Consider the following 17,170-nt stretch of genomic DNA (forward strand, 5'->3'; position numbering starts at 1 on the left):
CCTGAGCTGCAAGAATCCCGGTCCCGGTCCCGAGCCGCGGGGTTCCCCATCCCGAGCCGTGGGGGTCCCGGCCCCGTCCCGAGCCGCAGGCTGTCACGGTCCCCGGGGTCACGTTCGCGGTCCGGAGCCTCGGGAGTTCCAGTCCTCGGGGTCCCGGTCCCGGTCGCGAGCCGCGGAGGTCCCGGTCCCCAGCCGCGGGGGTCCCGGTCCTGAGCCGCAGGGTGTCCCGGTCCCCGGGGTCCCGTTCGCGGTCCAGAGCCTCGGGGGTTCCAATCCCCGGGGTCCCGGTCCCGGTTCCGAACCACGGGGGTCCCGGTCGCGGTCCCGAGCCGCTGGGGGTCCTGGTCCCAGGGGTCTAGGTCCCGGGCGGGTGCAGTACCCACGTTTGGTCGCCAGGTGGCAGGAGGTCCCCACCAGCCCTGTGCTGAGCACTGGCCGGGCGAGCACTGGGCGGGGTCTCAGCCCAGTTTACACCACCGGGCCCCGGGAGTGCTCGCTGCGGCTGCGGGGTTCCCTGCGCTCTGCCCTTTGCCCACTCGCAGCCCGGGCACTCATACTTATTGCCTCTGTATGCAAAAGCACCCACGTGGCTCAAATTGTTAAATCCTTTGCGTATGATGCATTCCGTTTTGCTGTGGGAAATAGGGGTGCTTTTGCTCTGTTTGCATTTGGAAGCAGCTGTTAGTAACAGCACCTTTAAATTATTTTTTTACAAAAGAGAAGAGACTTTGCAAGACTGCCCTTTTTGAGTAGGGAAAAACGAGCGGTGTAAATATGTGGCTTAGGAGAAGCTCACGCTAGGTTTCCCCTTGCACCACTAAGCCATTACGAGCTCTTGAGTTCATAGCCACTCCCTGTGACGGGAAAGTGAGCCGTTACCAGAGTGAAGGGGTGCAGGGTACGCGGCAGAGCTGAAAGGTGGGACAAGGGAGTGGGGTCTTTCTTCCGCCTGCCTCCCTTCCTCCCCCCCCCCCGCCCCCCGCCCCCCGGCAGCGGGTACCCTCCGGCGAGGATTTGCTTTCCGCTGGGCCAGCCGGTCGGAGGGGCAGCTCGGTTGCTCTCGGCAGGGCGTCTGTAAGCAAGTGCAGTGCTTTGCAGGGCAGAGCCAGCGGCGGGCCGGGGGGCTGTGACACCGAGCGGCAGCTGCTCTCGGCCAGCAGCTTCGCCTCGGGACCGAGCCCCCCCCAGGCAGCCGCTGTGGGCACAGCCCGCACCCCGCGGGCAGCCCCCGCAGAGCCCCGGGGCCGGCAGGCTGAGGGGAGCCTGCGGCGGCACCGAGCCCTGGCCCGGCGTGGAACGGCAGCCCAGCCCCCGCCCGCCGCAGCTCTGAACGGGCAGCTGGTGCTTCTTCTCGTGGTGGTGCTTCTCACTTTGCCCTGGTAGCCATGTGGAGCGCACCACAAGAGCTGTGCTGCCCACTTTCTGGGGCGAGATGCGGAACTGCTGCCTTTTGCACTTGTCGGCAGCCAAAATGCTGCGTAAGCCTGGTTTTGGTTAGCTAACGACTATGAAGTCGTTCTCGAAGCAAGTGGTGGAGTCATAGTATACTACTGTGTGTGGGTGAGTGTCCCACAACCCAGCGGAAAAGTGTCTGAGCTGCAGCAACAGCAAACTAGTTGTCCGATACAACAGTTGAAGGGAAAGTCTCGCGCTTCCCCTGTTCCAGCCTTGCAGTCCTGCTACTTCTTGTTGTGTTTGGTGAGCATAAGGACCGCTGAGCTGACCGGAATTGACTGAAATAAGGACTGGTTGAGCTGACCAAATAGCGAGTCTCCCCTAGAAAAAGACCATTACTATAGTTATACAGCAAACACCCTAAAAATCATTCTTCTTGTTTAAGTTTTATAAGAAATATATATATATAAAGAAATATTTAAAGAACTGTATAGATCTGTGCTAGAAAACCTAGGACATCTACTTACAGGTAGTAGAGTAGAACTCCTCCTTACTGATTCAAAACAATCCATCCAAGACACAAGCTGAGGAAAAACTTCTGCTGTTTTTGAGTCGGTTACTGTACTCTGTCAGCAGCACATTGCTGGAGACAGAAGAGAAGAACTAATGTCTTCTGGCAGAATACAGTGTCCAAAAGAAATGCAAACCCAGCATCACTAAATTTGCACCCCAATCTAGAATGTTAACTGTGTCCTCAGCAGCATCAAAACAGGTTTGCAAATGCACGAAATTTATAACTATTGCATGTATTCTTGTGATGACGTAATGAAAATAAAAAGGCATGCCCAGTGACTAATGTTCGCTCAGATTGAATACTTATTTCCATTGAATTTTAAACTCATTGGATGAAAAACTTGCTCAACAACTTTTTTTTTTTTTTCTGGAAAAGATCCCTTTAGCAAGTGTTGTGACCACTCCTTAAATGGTTTTCAGTTCATTGGTCCCCCTAAAGAGTTCTCCAGTTAAGCTCATTCTATTATGCACGTGTGAAATATTTTTTTTCTTCCTCGCCTGAAGTTTTCTTTTAACCTAAACGTAGATAGCTTAAATTGATATCACCTAGGCTCTTTTATCTTTATGCTACTCTTTTCCAATAGCCATGATGTTTTGTTCGCCTCTCAGATGGGAAAAGTGTGTGGTTGTAGAATGGTAGTGCATTTTTTTCTGTGGGGCAAAAAAACAAGGGTGTATTGGAACCCTGCTGTTACAGATCTGAACGTTAAAGCTTGACCTAAAAAAAAAAGAGTTAACAGAATAGTGATTTGAATTAAAAAAAAAAAAGGGAAAGGAGGGGGGGTGGGGAGACACGGACACGACACACACCAGAATACAGTAATATTATCCAGAAATCCTGCGTCTTTGCATCTCACATACATTCTCATTGTTTCTTCACTCCTTTCCTGTTTGCATAGGTGAAATGGACCAGCACTTCATCTGGCAAGTTGTTTTGCTTCCTTTCCTCCTGAAGGGGAGGCAACTCCCTGGTACTCTTGGACTTCTTTGTTTCAGCAACACCTTGATGGAGCAGATAGAGATAAGGAGCATTAGATGCGGGAGCTGGAGCAGTATCAGAAGACTGAAGCCTATAAATCTTTAGCAGGAAAGCACAGGACAGACAAAAGGCAAACACAGACAAGGTATTGAACGGGACAAAAATATGTGCCTGGAACAACACAAGATTCCCAGCTGGTTGTGCAGACTGACACTCGTTTACAGCCTTTGATGTAAAGGCTTGTTAAAACGTGGATGCTCATCTCAGTGAGCTCATCTGTGGGTGTGAAATAGAACATTTTTCTTCCAGAAAATCCTAGTTTCATAAATATGACATACAGCAACCTACACCAGAAATAATAATTGTCATTATTTTGTCACAGCAGTGACCAAACCATTGTTAATTGTTCTCCATTGTTCTGGTATTGCTTGTTAAAGAAAATTTGAATTCAGAAATTTAAAGTGCTAAAGCAGCTAAGTGGCAGAACCAGGCCTTGTCCCTAGTGTAGCCCTAATCCAAGGCTGGTTTAACACCCAGTCCAGTTAATCACTGGGAGAACAGAGAAACAACAGATGATCAACTTGTGCACACAGGTGCTCGCAGAAACGCAGGTGTTTCAAGAAACAAAAATCAGTATATGTGAATAGGAATTGTAAGTGTGCTTGAAGGAGTGTGTGAGTTAAAGCAGGCAGAAAGAAGATCACGATCCGAGGAGGAGCTTGGAACCGAGGCAGAGACTGGAAGCAAATAGATGAATCAACAGGGACAGGGTCAGGTGATGGATTTGCAGAATGGACAAGACCAAAGGAAACTTCTAAAAACTTCGGACGTTGACTAATGATTTGATAAGTGTATATAAGCCGTGCTGTATCCCTTTGCTCTCTGCCACTCGCTGGGGCGGTGGCCCAGCTCTGAGGGGCGATTAAAGCAAACCTAGTGGTACCCACGTCTGTGTAAATTTCTCCTTTAACACTATATGTGAAGCATATGACGGAAGTGCTGGTAATCCACCGGTGTTGTGACTGTTGACTGATGTCCCGTGTTAGAATAAATACAAGTACAATGGCTAACAGGCCTCACATGCATGAAGAACACCAGAACGGTGGTGCTGGGTCAATGGGTCTGTGCTTTTCTCTAGTGCTCTCCTTGCTACCACCTAGCACTCAGCTGGCAAGTTCATGGGCACAGCCAGGACCAGTCCAGCCTCTTGTTTTCCAGGGAGCCGATCACAACACATATGGGAAACAGACAGTAGACAAGACGTAGTTCTTCATATTCTTTCCGTTGTTTTGCTAGAGAATCTAAAGTTTGATAGACCTTATTTTGTTTATATTTACATTGGCACTTCAGTGGGTCCAGACTAAATGGCCACTCTCTACCTGACTGCTGCAAAAATTGGTTTGAGCCCTCGGTTAGTAACCAGCCGTTGGTTAACTTTGTCTTTGAAATACAGCAACCTATGGTGGAATATGAAACTGAGACAGTTAGGGACATCGGTTGTATTTACTCAAAGGAGGTGGAAAATTTTCTAGGGAAATTTTTTAATAGTGTTAGCATAAAAATCCTGTATGTGGCACATGAGCGACTGCTCTAGGCAAATGGCTTTTTAGAATGAGAAGCCATCCCTGCCTTAAGTGACACATTTAGAAAAAGTCTCTACGTGAATATTAAGCTCACACAACAAAGCTGCAGCTACCTGATAGCACAGTATTTTTCCTGGTTTGGAGGATTTTTTTATTCACCTAAAACTTTCCAACAGTCGTCACTGCTAGTTTATTCCCTGTATGACAAATAAGTAGTAAATGAAGGTGTTTTCATACAATGGAACAATCTGCATGCTTGCATTTTTTTAACAGCTGTTGCAAAGATGTACTTGAAACCCTGAAGAGCTTTTGCTTTTTATACTGCTGAAAACCACACTACACAGCTTTTTGCAAATTTCCAGTCTGGAGAATCGCAGAGTAATTGTTCGTTTGTTTCCGTGAAAGAAAAAAACCCCAACACATCTTCCTTTAGAGGCAATATTTTGCTGCAGATTTTAGTTCTATCTTTTCTATTTCATCTACCCCTTCTCCAGCTCAGAAAGGTCTACTTCTTTAGAAATTCTTTTCATTTGATGTGTTAGAATATCTCTGTGTAGTAGTCGAAAAGGAACTGGACCTGCCCTTTGTCTCACTAAATTCTCATTTCTATAATACACGCAGTTTTCCTTTACTTATTAAAGAAAATTACCAAATCCCATACAGCTACCTGGGATCATGGATCAATCTGAATATGCGTGGCCCAGCACTACTTTTTGCAACTGATCTAAAATTCTGTGCCAAATTCTATCATAACCCAGGAATGGCAATAATAGAGATAACATACTTTGCATATCTTCTCTGCAGGTTGTTACGACCCGCTGCAAGGAAATAAGAAAAAATACAGGTAGTGGACATTTCTAAATAAACCTCTGACATCTGAAGAAGTCATTTTAATATCAGATTCATTCTCACCATACTTTCTGCATGGAAGACCAGAAGAATCTATGCTTTTAATACAATTTGTGCAGGAAAGCATTGGCAAAAATACTAGAGTACTTGTAATGTTTGTTCCTACACCAAACATGCTGAGGTGAGGCTTAAAAGCCCACCTGTGAATTCACATTTGCCGCAGTGCTGTTAGTAAAAGCTGTAACTATCTGTATTTTTTTAAGAATGCTTAAAATGAAACACAACCTAACTCTCAGTTATAGAACAGTGTAGCACAGCAAAGACGTTATCATCTAATTTTTTCATTATAAGATGTGGGTGCATAACCAGGAAGAACACTAACAATTATTTCTTAGTAAACCTTTCCAGCATAAAACCATTTAGTGGGGCAGTGCAAATCAGAACATACTCTGACTTTAACACGAAAGAACACTTCTGCTGTATAGGTAGACAAAAAAATTGACTTAGTGGGATATTTTCGTTCTCACCGTGCTGTTTTCTCTCCTTTCATTGTCAGTAACCCAGTGATTTTTGTGGGACATTAGGGTTAGCATAGATGTTAGGTTAGCTTTAGATGCTTTACATGTTAGAGATGTATTCCTCGTGATTCTGCTCCACGCACAAGAAAAAGCCCAGCTTGCCTTTGCCTGGAGCGGGACTCAGTATGTTTTCAAACAGTTTTTCGCAAGGATACAAACACTGCCCCACTATCGCTCACAATGCTCTGGCCACAGCCTTAGCACCATTCCACCTGGCCTCACAGTGTATCGATACATTGATGGCATCCTCAGCGGGGTAGAAGGGCCAGAAAGCATTACAGATGCAATGAAAACCATTTGGGCAACACTAATCAAGTTGGGACTGGAAGTCCCAGAGTCAAAGTGCCAAGGGCCAGCATGAGAAGTTAAATTCCAGGGAGTCTGGAGGGTTGCAGGAGCTGCCTCTCTTCCACCAGACACACTGGAAAAGAAAGAATCTGGGCACAACCCATCCAGTACGCTGGAACTACAAGTTCAAGGGACTGTGAAGTACTGGCGTAACCATATTCCTGCCTTTTCTGTCATTGCTCGTCCCTGGTAGAATTTGTTATAAAAGGGAAAATCATGGCAGTGGACATCTCATCAGCTCTGCGGTACCGTCAAGTTCCCCTTCCTGAAGGAGCATAACAGAGCCTGGCCGCCGGCTCTCCACTCCGCTCCAGCCCCCGTTACTCCTGTCAGCACGTGCTGAGGTTGCAGGCTGCGCTGCTTAGGGAGCCGTGGCAGCACACATTTAGGATGGTGAATGCCAGCCATCCTGAAAGCGATAGCTGTCTCTTACCCTAAAAAGTTTCCTGTAATACTATGCTTCTCTGAGGTCCCACTTTTCTCGAATTGCCCCCACCCCAAAGCAATTTCCCCACAGGGTCCCTAAGCAAGGCAGTAGAGGAGTGGCTCTCTCAGACTCCCTCCCAGCCCTGCCCTGGCTGAAAGAAGGCAGAAAGAAGCCTTCAAATGAGGAAAGTTCTGGCTGCAAGAGAATACAAGCTGACCAGGTCTTGGGATACACTGACATCAACAGAAATTTAGGTGAAAACTCCCCTTTGACATGAAACTCAACTCCCAAACCAAAAAACAGTTGTGATGGGAAACTATGGTGGGGGTGGGAAATCAGCACTGAGGGCAGGAAAGCATCAGCAGGATGGGAAACCATTGAGTTGGGAAGTTGTTCTGTCATTAAAAGTCAAACTGTCACAATGCCGGCTGACGCAGGTGCTGGCATAATGATCACCATGGAGATGGAACCCCAGAACACTGTTTGCCCCAACAAATGCCACACTGGCCAACTGCCGCGGCACAGAGCAGCACGCTCCTCGTGGTGCTCCTGCCCTTCGGGTAACCCCCAACCAGCTGTGCCGGCCAGCATCTCACCCCATCACCCCCCTTCGCTTCTGCCCACAGAGAGGTTCCCCCTCCAGCTGCCGACAGGACCAGAGGTGGCGGCATGAGCTTCAGCACCCTGACCATGCCGCCACCGGTCACTGCTGGTGTGCTGCCCTCTGTCCCGGGGCTGCTGATCACCGTTCGGCCTTTCCAGCTCCACACTGTCACCCACCAGCCCGCCCTGGCAACCTGGCAGGGGGTGCAGGGGCCCCTGGGGCACTCAGGGCAGGTCATGCAGCTGCCACACGTGCTGCAGCTCCCCAGCAGTGTGCAGCTGCCCCCTCTGCCTGCTCCTTGTCCCCCTGCCTATGGCCGGGGACAGCAAGTGGTGATGGGGACACTTGTGCCCCACCAGCCAGTGGGGCTGGGCCCATGGGACATGGGCCAGGGGCAGCCCCTCTACCCTACAGGCTGCACTGTGCTGAACGTCCCTGACCATGCTGGGCCCCTGCCACCGCAACACCCTGCGGCTCAGCATCGCGTGCAGGTCTCCCCTGTGCTCTGCACCCATCCTGGCAGCGCCCAGAAGCTGCTGGAGGCCTTTAACAACGACATGGTGGCCAGTGAGGATGGCGTCCCTGCTGCCACCCCCTGCCAGCCTGCCCTGGATATGCTCTCTGCAGAAGCAGGACCAAGCACCAAGGTGAGGTCTGCAGGGTGGCAGAGCCCATAGGGGGTGACCTGCACCAAGGAAGGCTTGCATCACCCTGGGGGTGGCTTGGCTTCATTTGCTTTTTCAGAAGTGGTGACCACCCCGCCAAGCCCAGAGAATCTCCTTGACCTGCCCGAGCTGGGGCCAGATGCCTTCAACGAGGCCTTTCCTGAGCTGGCAGAGGACAATCTGCAGTTTCAGGATGAGCATTCGTCCACCATGGACAGCAGTGACCCGCTCGCCTGGCTCGACAGCATCCTGAAGTTCTCAGCGGCTCCTGCTTGACCATCCTCCTCAACAAGTTCCCGGAGTTCTCAGAGCACGTGGCAAAGGGTGGCTGCTCCAAGGAGCAATCGCTGGTGGCAGGGCTGGGGGACAGCGAGGACACCGACCATGGTGTCCCTGATGTCCCTGTCTTGACCACCACCCTCAACAGGATCCCTGACTTCTTGGAGTGCATGATGGAGGGCAACTGTCCCAAGGACCAAGTGGTGGCCGCAATGCAGGAGGACACCAACCCCTCCTGGCAGAGGGTGGCAACATCCCCCTTGCTGGACGCCAAAGGCAAGCAGGGTGGTCTGGCAGCGGTCTTCCCCACCCGGCTGCCAGAGAGCCCCATGGAGCCCTCTCAGGAGGGTCCTATGGACACTTCAGAGGAGAGCCCCTTGAAGGGATGCTCAGAGGGTCCCCACAAGGGTCTCCCAGAGAGTCCTCAGCAGATCCTGCTGAACAGTCCCCGGGCCAGCCCCCTGACTGCACCCCAGCACCATCCGCCCCGCATGGCCCAGCTGGTGGAGGAGGTGCTGCAGAGGCAGCCCGGGGTCATTTTGACCCGCTTGCCACCACCACCGGGCATCTCCTCCTGCCGGGTGGTGCCCAGATCAGGCAAGGCTGCTGGTAAACAGGCCAAGCGCCCCACATTGGCTGACACCCTCGGGATGCCAGAGATGTCCCCATGGGGCAGCATGCCACCCAAGAAGAGGAAGAAGATGGTGGTGTGCCCGGTGGCAAAAAGCTCCAGAACCCTCTGGGAGGGGAAGCCACACAGGGATGCCACAGCAGTGGGCTGTAGTGAGGAGCAGGGGGGCAGCAGCAAGCAGAGGGCATCCAATAGCGACTATGTGCCCACCAAGCGAGCCAGAACCCTGAGGAACACCAGGAGACAAGGTGCTCCACGCTGCCCCAGTTGCCGTTGATATATTGATAGAGAAGGTGTGGAGCACAGATCCCTCTGACGTGTGACCTGCACCTGCCCACTGCAGCCCCGGCCCTCTACCAGATCTGTCTTTCTTAATTCATTAAAGGTTTGATGTTCCTTGCACAGTGCCTCTGCCTGCGGTCATTCACGCAGCGGGAGATGAGGGTTAATGCAGCCCCTGCCACATGCAAAGATCTGACGCTCCACCTTCCCCTCTGTCGAGGTGACACCTCCACAGAGCTGACCCACTCTCTAAAGTATTTACAAATGAAGGGACTTCTCATCAAGGGAGGCAGCCTTGGCAGGGGTGAGAAACAAAGAGCAGGTAGTGAAAAGAGCACCGTTATCTAAGTTGTGCAAAAAGAAGACTTCCAATGAGGAAAGTTCTGGCTGCAAGAGAACACAAGCTGATCAGGTCTTGGGATCCACTGACATCAACAGAAAATGAGTTTAAAATAGGACAAAGATAATTGTGGCAGTGGGAGATGGTGACCTCTAACTGAAATAGTTCTGCCCCAAGGAGGCCAAAATCCCACTTGGGGAGCATGTGTAGTCTGTAAAACACTTCAGCAGTGCTACTGAGGATGCATACGCGTTTGCATTAGAAGCGAGAAACCAGTCACCAAACCTGTGTATGACACATGACTATGCAACGTGTGGCGCTCTGAGAAAGGCCCCGAACCCCTTCTCAGTGTTCCAATTGGACCTAAAAACTTTGCACGCACTTTTTAATCGCTGCCCCCAAAGTGATTTCCCCACAGGGTCAGTAAGCAAGGGGGTGGCGGAGTGGCTCTCTCAGACCCCCTGCCAGCCCTGCCCTGGGCGCCGGTGCCTCCGGCCCTGCCCCAGCAAACGTTGCTGCGCTGATGGAGGGGCTCCCTCCCTCTCCACTGCATTTGCAAAGGGAGTGGCTGGCTCACCCTTTGCTGCCCACGCAGCCAGCCCTCACCTTTAGCTGCTGTCATTCCCAGGGGCGCCGGCTCTCTCCCAGCACCCTCACACCTTCTCCCTGCGACACTGCGAGAGAAGCATTTGCCAGGCACACGGGTGCCGTCACTGCCCTGCGCAGCTGCACACCCCAGACTGGCCCTGCCTGACTGCCTCCCTCACCAAGCACCTCCACCTCCACAGTCTCAAGCTCCATCCCTTTAGACGGAAAGGGGGTCACTTTATTTCGAAGTAACTGTTCCTCATGAGGAACACAGTCTCTTCAGGAGGCAAAATACTTCAATAGCACTTAGAAACAAAGCTGGGACATCTGGGGGGCCACCTCATCACTACTCCAAACAATGTGTCCTTTGTGGAGAAAAACTGAAGAGCTAGACAGTTTCCAGAGGACAGCAAAATCTGACCTGCTGAGAGCTTAGGACAGTGCACGTCATGTTCTTCTTCACACTTGGTGCACGTTTGACAAGCTGCGAGATGATGGTAAATTACTTCCTTCAGAGAGGACAGCAAGACACTGTTGCCAACTCAGCTTAGGGGTTTTTGGCTTTTTTCTCTGGTTGGCTAAGCAAAGAAACGGAGGCAGTTTCGAAGTGCACAGAAGCACAGCTGCAGACATAATTCCTGCTGTCACGCAGGCAGGAGGAGTGAACTTCATCTCTTTGGGTCCTTTTGAGAACACCAAGCACCCACATTGTGCTGAAGGATGCTTTGTACACAGGGGACCCTCTGAGAGAAGCAGACATGTCCCCTGTTTTAGTCCCTGGGAAAATGGCCTGACACTGTCCTGCCCCTCAGGTGGCGTAGGACAATTAAACTTATTAGTAAGCATGGGCTGATTCCTGGCCCGCCATGATTTGAACAGCAGCCCTCAACTAGTTTTGTTCAGCCTGCACTTACGACAGTTACATTGCTCTATGTTGTGGGGGAAAGCAGATGACACAGCTTGCCCCCTTGATGCACAGGGCTGTGTTTCAAAGGACTACGACAAGCCCAGAAGAGCATTGCACAGTATGGCTTACGAATCAAGTAAATATTGCATCACAAACCATAATGCATGTGTCTGTCTGAGAAAATGGGGTTTATGTAGGCACATGCAAAATGGGTCTGCTGCTCAAAACCCAGCAAATCCTGATTTTAAAAAATCATATACTGAAACGATAGGGCAACATACTTTTGGATTAGTCTCTAAATCCCCATGTAGATGTAACTCCTTCATTGCCATCTGAAATTGTACAGCTTAAGGCACTTTCCACATCAAGCAAAGAAAGCTCAACTCAGAAGGGAAAGATCCTTCTTGATGGGACGCATCATCTGTGACAACCGGACACCTTCCCGCCCACTGAAACATAGCAGCAGAGTTAAAAGCAGCTTTTAAATTCCAAGTGGAGACATTCAAAGTTTGAAAACTACAGGACATTCTCTTCCTAGCACAAAATAATCAACTTTTTCCCACTTCTCTGCAAACCTTAACCCCAGTGTTTTGTGTTTTTCACACTGCAGCACAGAAAGCCAGTACCCACAGCTGCACAAGGACTTCCAGTGCCAGTGTGCAAAGCATTGAGGAGCCTGGGCTCAGTCTTGGCAGTACAGGAGTGATCCACCTCAAATGCACTGCACAGTCTGCACCTGGGGGTATCACAGGTCAATAGTTAATCACTGCTTTTCCTCCCAGTAACAATAAAAAGAGAAAAAAAGAAAATCTCCTTACATCCATGGCTCTTCTTTACAGGCTAGAGGTTTATGGAAGTGATGACCCATTTCACCCAACATCCAAGACACCTTTTGAACAATTTTCAGAACTGTCCCAAAACCCCCAGATCTTACACAACAATCAGTCCAAAGAAAGTACAGAGGTCTCTGCGCTACTGGACACATGCAGGAACACTTGTGTTTACTGGACACCTTTGTAAAGGGAAAAGGCATTACACCAGCGTACCAGATCCTTGCCCAAAAGACTTTTCAAACCACCTGTTTGTTGACGCAGTCACTGCATTTCAACCCTTCCACCCACGACAACATCCTCTCAGGGGGCAGACTTGCCTGCTCTCGATCACAGAATCAGTCAGCAGAGTTCATATTGAACCAAGCTAAAAACTGGGCCCAACCTCTACGTTCACGGTTGGGATACACGGCTCCTATCACAGGGCTCACATGGCAGTCCCACCTGGGTTACGTATCTGAAGTTGCATTTCCCACGGGTCAAATATTCCTCTTCACATTTGAAACTGAGGGCTCATGGTCAGCGAGAGAAGAGAGTTCCTTGCCTCCTGTGCAGTCAGGTCATGTTCCCCCGCTAAAAGCAGCCTGCTCAGGCCTCCCATTTGTGTACAATCTGTTAAAAGAGTAAAATCAAGTCTGAAGGTTACTCATTTGCTTCCTTAAACATTCTACCATTTGCAGCATTCAGCCCCCAGAAGATGACTTCTGACATAGCAACTTCTCCAAGCAACCTGCTATAAAAGGCAGTTCAACAGAATCACCAACAGCCAGGTCTGTACCCTTGGGGAGACACTTTCAAAGCTCTTTGGAGGATCGCACTGGATCTGTGCGCTTTAGACCCCACTGTGTGGATTTACTGTTTTACTGGCAAAGGTTTTATGTACCACACGTGAACATCTTCAAAACACCTACTGTAATGATCTCATGCGTAAACAGACACAATGATCCTCTAATATCACACATGAAGAACTCAATGGATGCTCCTACCAAGGCAGTGGTTCCCTTCTGTAGCCACTGAACAAGCAAAAGGATGGATCAGAACGACATTATCAAGCTCTGAAGCAAAACTTCTGTCTTCCTTTAGCTGCAATTTAGAGCTTCATTGAGTGCTGAAGAGTGTCAGCCTGACAGCTCTGAAGCATGAAGAGCTTGATCCTCTGTGCCAGAACCACACCGGCACTGGCCACACAAGCTGCCTGCGTACTTGCAGGGTCAGGGTCAGGGTCCGGGTCCGGGTCTGTACTGCCCTGCCACCACAACACAGAAGTGAGGAAAGTGAAATGGAGATAGAAGTGTTCGTTTTCCACATAGTTGATGCTGGCAGCTTCTTGCCTCCAGCATTCCTGCACCTCAGGAGCCTGGGAAATGACAACAAATGTGAAAGTTCCTAGAAATAATTTGCCTAACACACCACAGCGTAGCACTTCCATATGCCCACACCACACTTCTGGCTCCCAGCTGCTCTCCTGTGCTTCCCTTTAGCTACCTGGGAGGCACCTTTTCCATCTCCTCAGATCTCAGAACACCCAACTCATGGCTCTAACATTCTTCCCCTTCCTCTCAACATCTTCCTGGTGGTCTCAGCTTTCTGCCCTCCAGATTAGGGCCTTATCATAAAAGGACAAGGATAGCACTGGGGTATTTTCCTGTAAGGAAGCCAAATACTTAAAACTCTTAATTAAAATATAAAAATTAAGAGGAAGGGAAAAGCCAAAATGACAGCCAAGTGGAAGTTTCATTTGGTGCTCAAACCACCTGAATACTTATGCTGCAGCTGCAGCCGAGAGCTGGCCCTTAGATGCCTGATCAGGATAAAGCCCCAAATCCTGCCACTAAGGATTCAAATGACAAAGTAACGTCATCTAAGGGAAGGCAAAATGGATAAACACAAACATCGCCGTATGTTTACAGGGCCTTCACAGCACAGTGGTTCTCTGATGGCACCCAGAACTTAGCAGTATGAAGAATTACAAAGGTCAAGTGCTATTTATAAGCAATGCACCCTTAAATCAACACTAGTGACAAAAGAGCCAAGCACTTGACTTGCAGAACAGCAGATGATTTGTGACTTTCTCCACAGCTTCTACTACTGATGAAGCTTACAACCACCTCACCATTTGGGAACAACATCCGTTGCTAGTGTTGCTCTGGTTGGAAACTCAGCAGGCTGGCACGTTCATTCCTTCAGAGCCAGAAGGAATTTGTCATTACAGGAATTCTCATGCCACTGAACTGGCAGCAAGGTACACAAGCCTCTTAATCCCTTTTTATACTTCTACACTTGTGCCATAAAACCATTCTCCACTCTCCATCTCACTACCTCTCCAAGCAGAAAAGTCCCATCTGCCACACATTTGTCACAAACTACATAGGATATGACACAGGTTTCAAATACATCAGAAAGTATCAAATCAGAAACTTTAAAACATAAAAGAAAATTAAAAAAAGGTGGCAGTGGGAAATTATTTTCTACCTTGACTGTGAGGTTCACAAGCTGCTAGTAGTTAACATTAATGGCTCACTATTTCAAGGTCGTGATGGCAACAGCTCTGCAATGTGTGGATATCAGCGAGAGAATTGCTGCCTTACACCAGTTCAGGTGCTCCACCTATACCTTGTCACAGATTTGAATTTTTTTTGGTTTGTTTTAAATGCTTATCAGGGTAGGATCTGCCTACCAAGACCAGATTTTAAGTGAAGTTACGTTATGCTGCTCTTGATTTAAATACAGCAAGATAGCTCCACTGCTACATTCAGCCACAAGAACGTAAACACCTCCAGCTTCATAGACACCCATACATTATTTTTGTAAGGAACAAATGGCTAAACATGGAACAACACTATGAAAAAAGCAAAAGAATGCACACAATCAGCATTTCCCTATTTGGACCAAAACCCGAACATCTCTAACAGCAGATAAGTCTGAATTAAAAATCAACCACATCCAGATCCCAAATGGGGTAGGGGTTATTGTATGCCACAGACCTGGACTTGACTGTTGAAGGAAATCACACACTACGGAAAATTTGAGGTGGTTCTGCGGAAGTTTAACTAGAGCCTTGGCAACTTCACTTGGGACATGAAAGGTACGTGCGCTACAGTACCACCCGCAATAAAGGAAACTAGTCTCGCAGTTTGAGTTCAACACCACATCCGCAAACCAAATGAGGCTGCTACGTTTGAGGAACACTGATGGAAACCTCACCTGCCATCCCAAAGTTATGCTACGGCATTTCTTCCCTTTTTGCCACTTTCCTCAGCCTTGGTACATCTTTTGCAGAATCTGAAGCAAGGGCCCATAGCTTCTTCCTGTTTCTAACAGTGAATGCCTGGGTTTCACACGTTGGTTTCTTGTGCGGCGCCAATAAGACCCAACACTTGCCTTCATAAATGCATCCGTACACTAGGCAAGAAAAGGAAAATTACCAGTCACGACATTGTACTGCCCACAGGGCAACAGAGTGCCCCACTCGTAAGAGGATTTAAGGCAGTAAATAACCCTCAAATATCTTCATAAACAAGCACAGTTTAATCATGTGCTTTTAATCTGACTACCAACACAATCTAACAAGAAGACACATTAAGGGAAGCAGAGCTGTACTTAAAAAAGTGGGGCTTCTCTTTCCTCTCCTGAGGGTTTACCATCCAGAGCTGGCTGAAGTTCTGAACCTGTAAACCGCTCCCCCATGCTTGTATGCTTGCTCTGGGAAACAAAGACGGCTGTTTGAATTCTTTTGCAGGTACAATCTTTCTTTACTTTTGAGTTGGAATGAAATGAAAAGCTGCCATCAGTCCCACTTACGGCACACAGACACACCTATGTTCCATGCACATGCCTGCCCAGAAACGCATGCAGAGGGAAACCATCCCTTGGGTATCAAACACAGAAACAGCACTGAAAACCTTGACTTCTGAGAGTCCCTGCAGCGTTCTCCCGGGTCAATACACAGCATGCTTGTGGCAGGATCACCACTGCGTGTGCGTCACTTGCTTTCATTTCCATCTTCATCTCTAACCTGGCACTTGCCACCTCCAGAATGCAGCATGCATAAAAGCAATTCCATTTACTACAAGCACAGCACCGTGTGAACCTTCTGCATGAAGCCCGGTATTTAAAGAAATTGCTATAAAGAATAAAAATCTGCCGGCACCACTGACACACAGACACGCTGTGTTTTCTGAAGAGGGCCGATACATTAAACCTGCAAACTAAGGACTGCGACAGCTCGCTCCTTGCCCCTCTTCTTCTGCCCTCAGGCTGGTGCAGGAGCTCCTTTCACCAGAGCAGGCACACCACAGACACAGCCTCACCGAGAGGAAGGGTGGGGAGGGGATAAGGGCAGAGGGGGAAAGGAAAGACCCACAGAAGCAGCTTTGCTGCCCACTGCCAAAGTCACAAGCCGCTCACGGATCCTGTCCCCTCACCCTGCCTGTGCTGGTCTGTGCCTCCGTCCCCCTTCCCGCCCCTCCGCTCCTCTCCCTAGCCCTCTCTCCTGCTGCTGATCCTGCATTCCTTGCGGCACCCCCTGCCCCTCTGTCTCTGTCCCGCTCCATCCCTCTGCCCGCTCCTCGTCAGCCCCTGTCCTTTCTCCATCCCTGCCCAGCCCCTCCCCTCCCCCTGCCCCTCTGGCCGCCTCCTGTCCCTCTCCGGCCACCCCTCCGTCTTGACCCACCTCTCCTTGCCGCTCAGTGCCTCCCTTCCCCTCGTCTCTGCCCACGGGGGCTCCGGGGCCGGGGCCTGTGCTCGGGCAGTCCCGGGAAGGGGCCATGGGGCCTACAGGGCCCGGGCTGGGGGCTGGTGTCCCCCCAGGGCCTGACTGCTGGGCAGGGATGTCCCATGGCCTGCTGGGAGAAGGCGGGCCCCGGGGCATGCTGGGAGCTGTAGGCCCGGGGCTGCCCCATGGCCCGGTTGTTCCTAGGGCATGCTGGGAGCTGTAGGCCCGGGGCCGCCCCATGGCCAGGTTGTTCCCAGGGCATGCTGGGAGCTGTAGGCTCGGGGACCTGAGTGCATCATGGTGGAGGGACGTGGCAGTGCAGTAAAAGCAGATACTGTGGTGTCGCTGGGATGCCCGGAGGACTACAGGGAGGTCAGGGCTGGGACCACCCATCCCATGCCCTCTCCTCACTGCCCGTCAGTTCTACTTGGGAATGACATCCTGGGTTCAGGCTTCTTGTTCCAGCTTTATTGAATTGCAGCCATTCTCTGGAGAAGAGCTGCACCTCTGCCTGGCTTAGCAGCACCAGCAGCACAGTGATTGCAGGGTGCATCGTGACTTTTGCCACACCCTTGGAGTGCTCAGGATGGAGGTGGTC

At 50.0% G+C, this 17,170-nt stretch overlaps 1 long non-coding RNA gene across 3 annotated transcripts; it reads right to left on the reverse strand.

Moving 5' to 3' along the window:
- Nucleotides 1-1,440: 1,440 nt before the first annotated feature.
- On the reverse strand, nt 1,441-16,694 carry LOC130152374 (uncharacterized). Of its 3 annotated transcripts, none has more exons than XR_008822965.1 (5): nt 16,531-16,694; nt 15,063-15,260; nt 12,303-12,470; nt 2,779-2,970; nt 1,441-2,686 (listed from the first exon to the last, which is right to left on the reverse strand). It is a non-coding gene; the product is annotated as an uncharacterized LOC130152374 (long non-coding RNA). The 3 variants fall into 3 exon arrangements; XR_008822966.1 differs by having other exon boundaries at nt 1,442-2,619; nt 2,830-2,970; XR_008822967.1 differs by having other exon boundaries at nt 1,451-2,038; nt 2,830-2,970.
- Nucleotides 16,695-17,170: the final 476 nt, after the last annotated feature.

The sequence above is a fragment of the Falco biarmicus genome, chromosome 7 (assembly GCF_023638135.1).
Source record: "Falco biarmicus isolate bFalBia1 chromosome 7, bFalBia1.pri, whole genome shotgun sequence".
Taxonomy (NCBI): domain Eukaryota; kingdom Metazoa; phylum Chordata; class Aves; order Falconiformes; family Falconidae; genus Falco; species Falco biarmicus.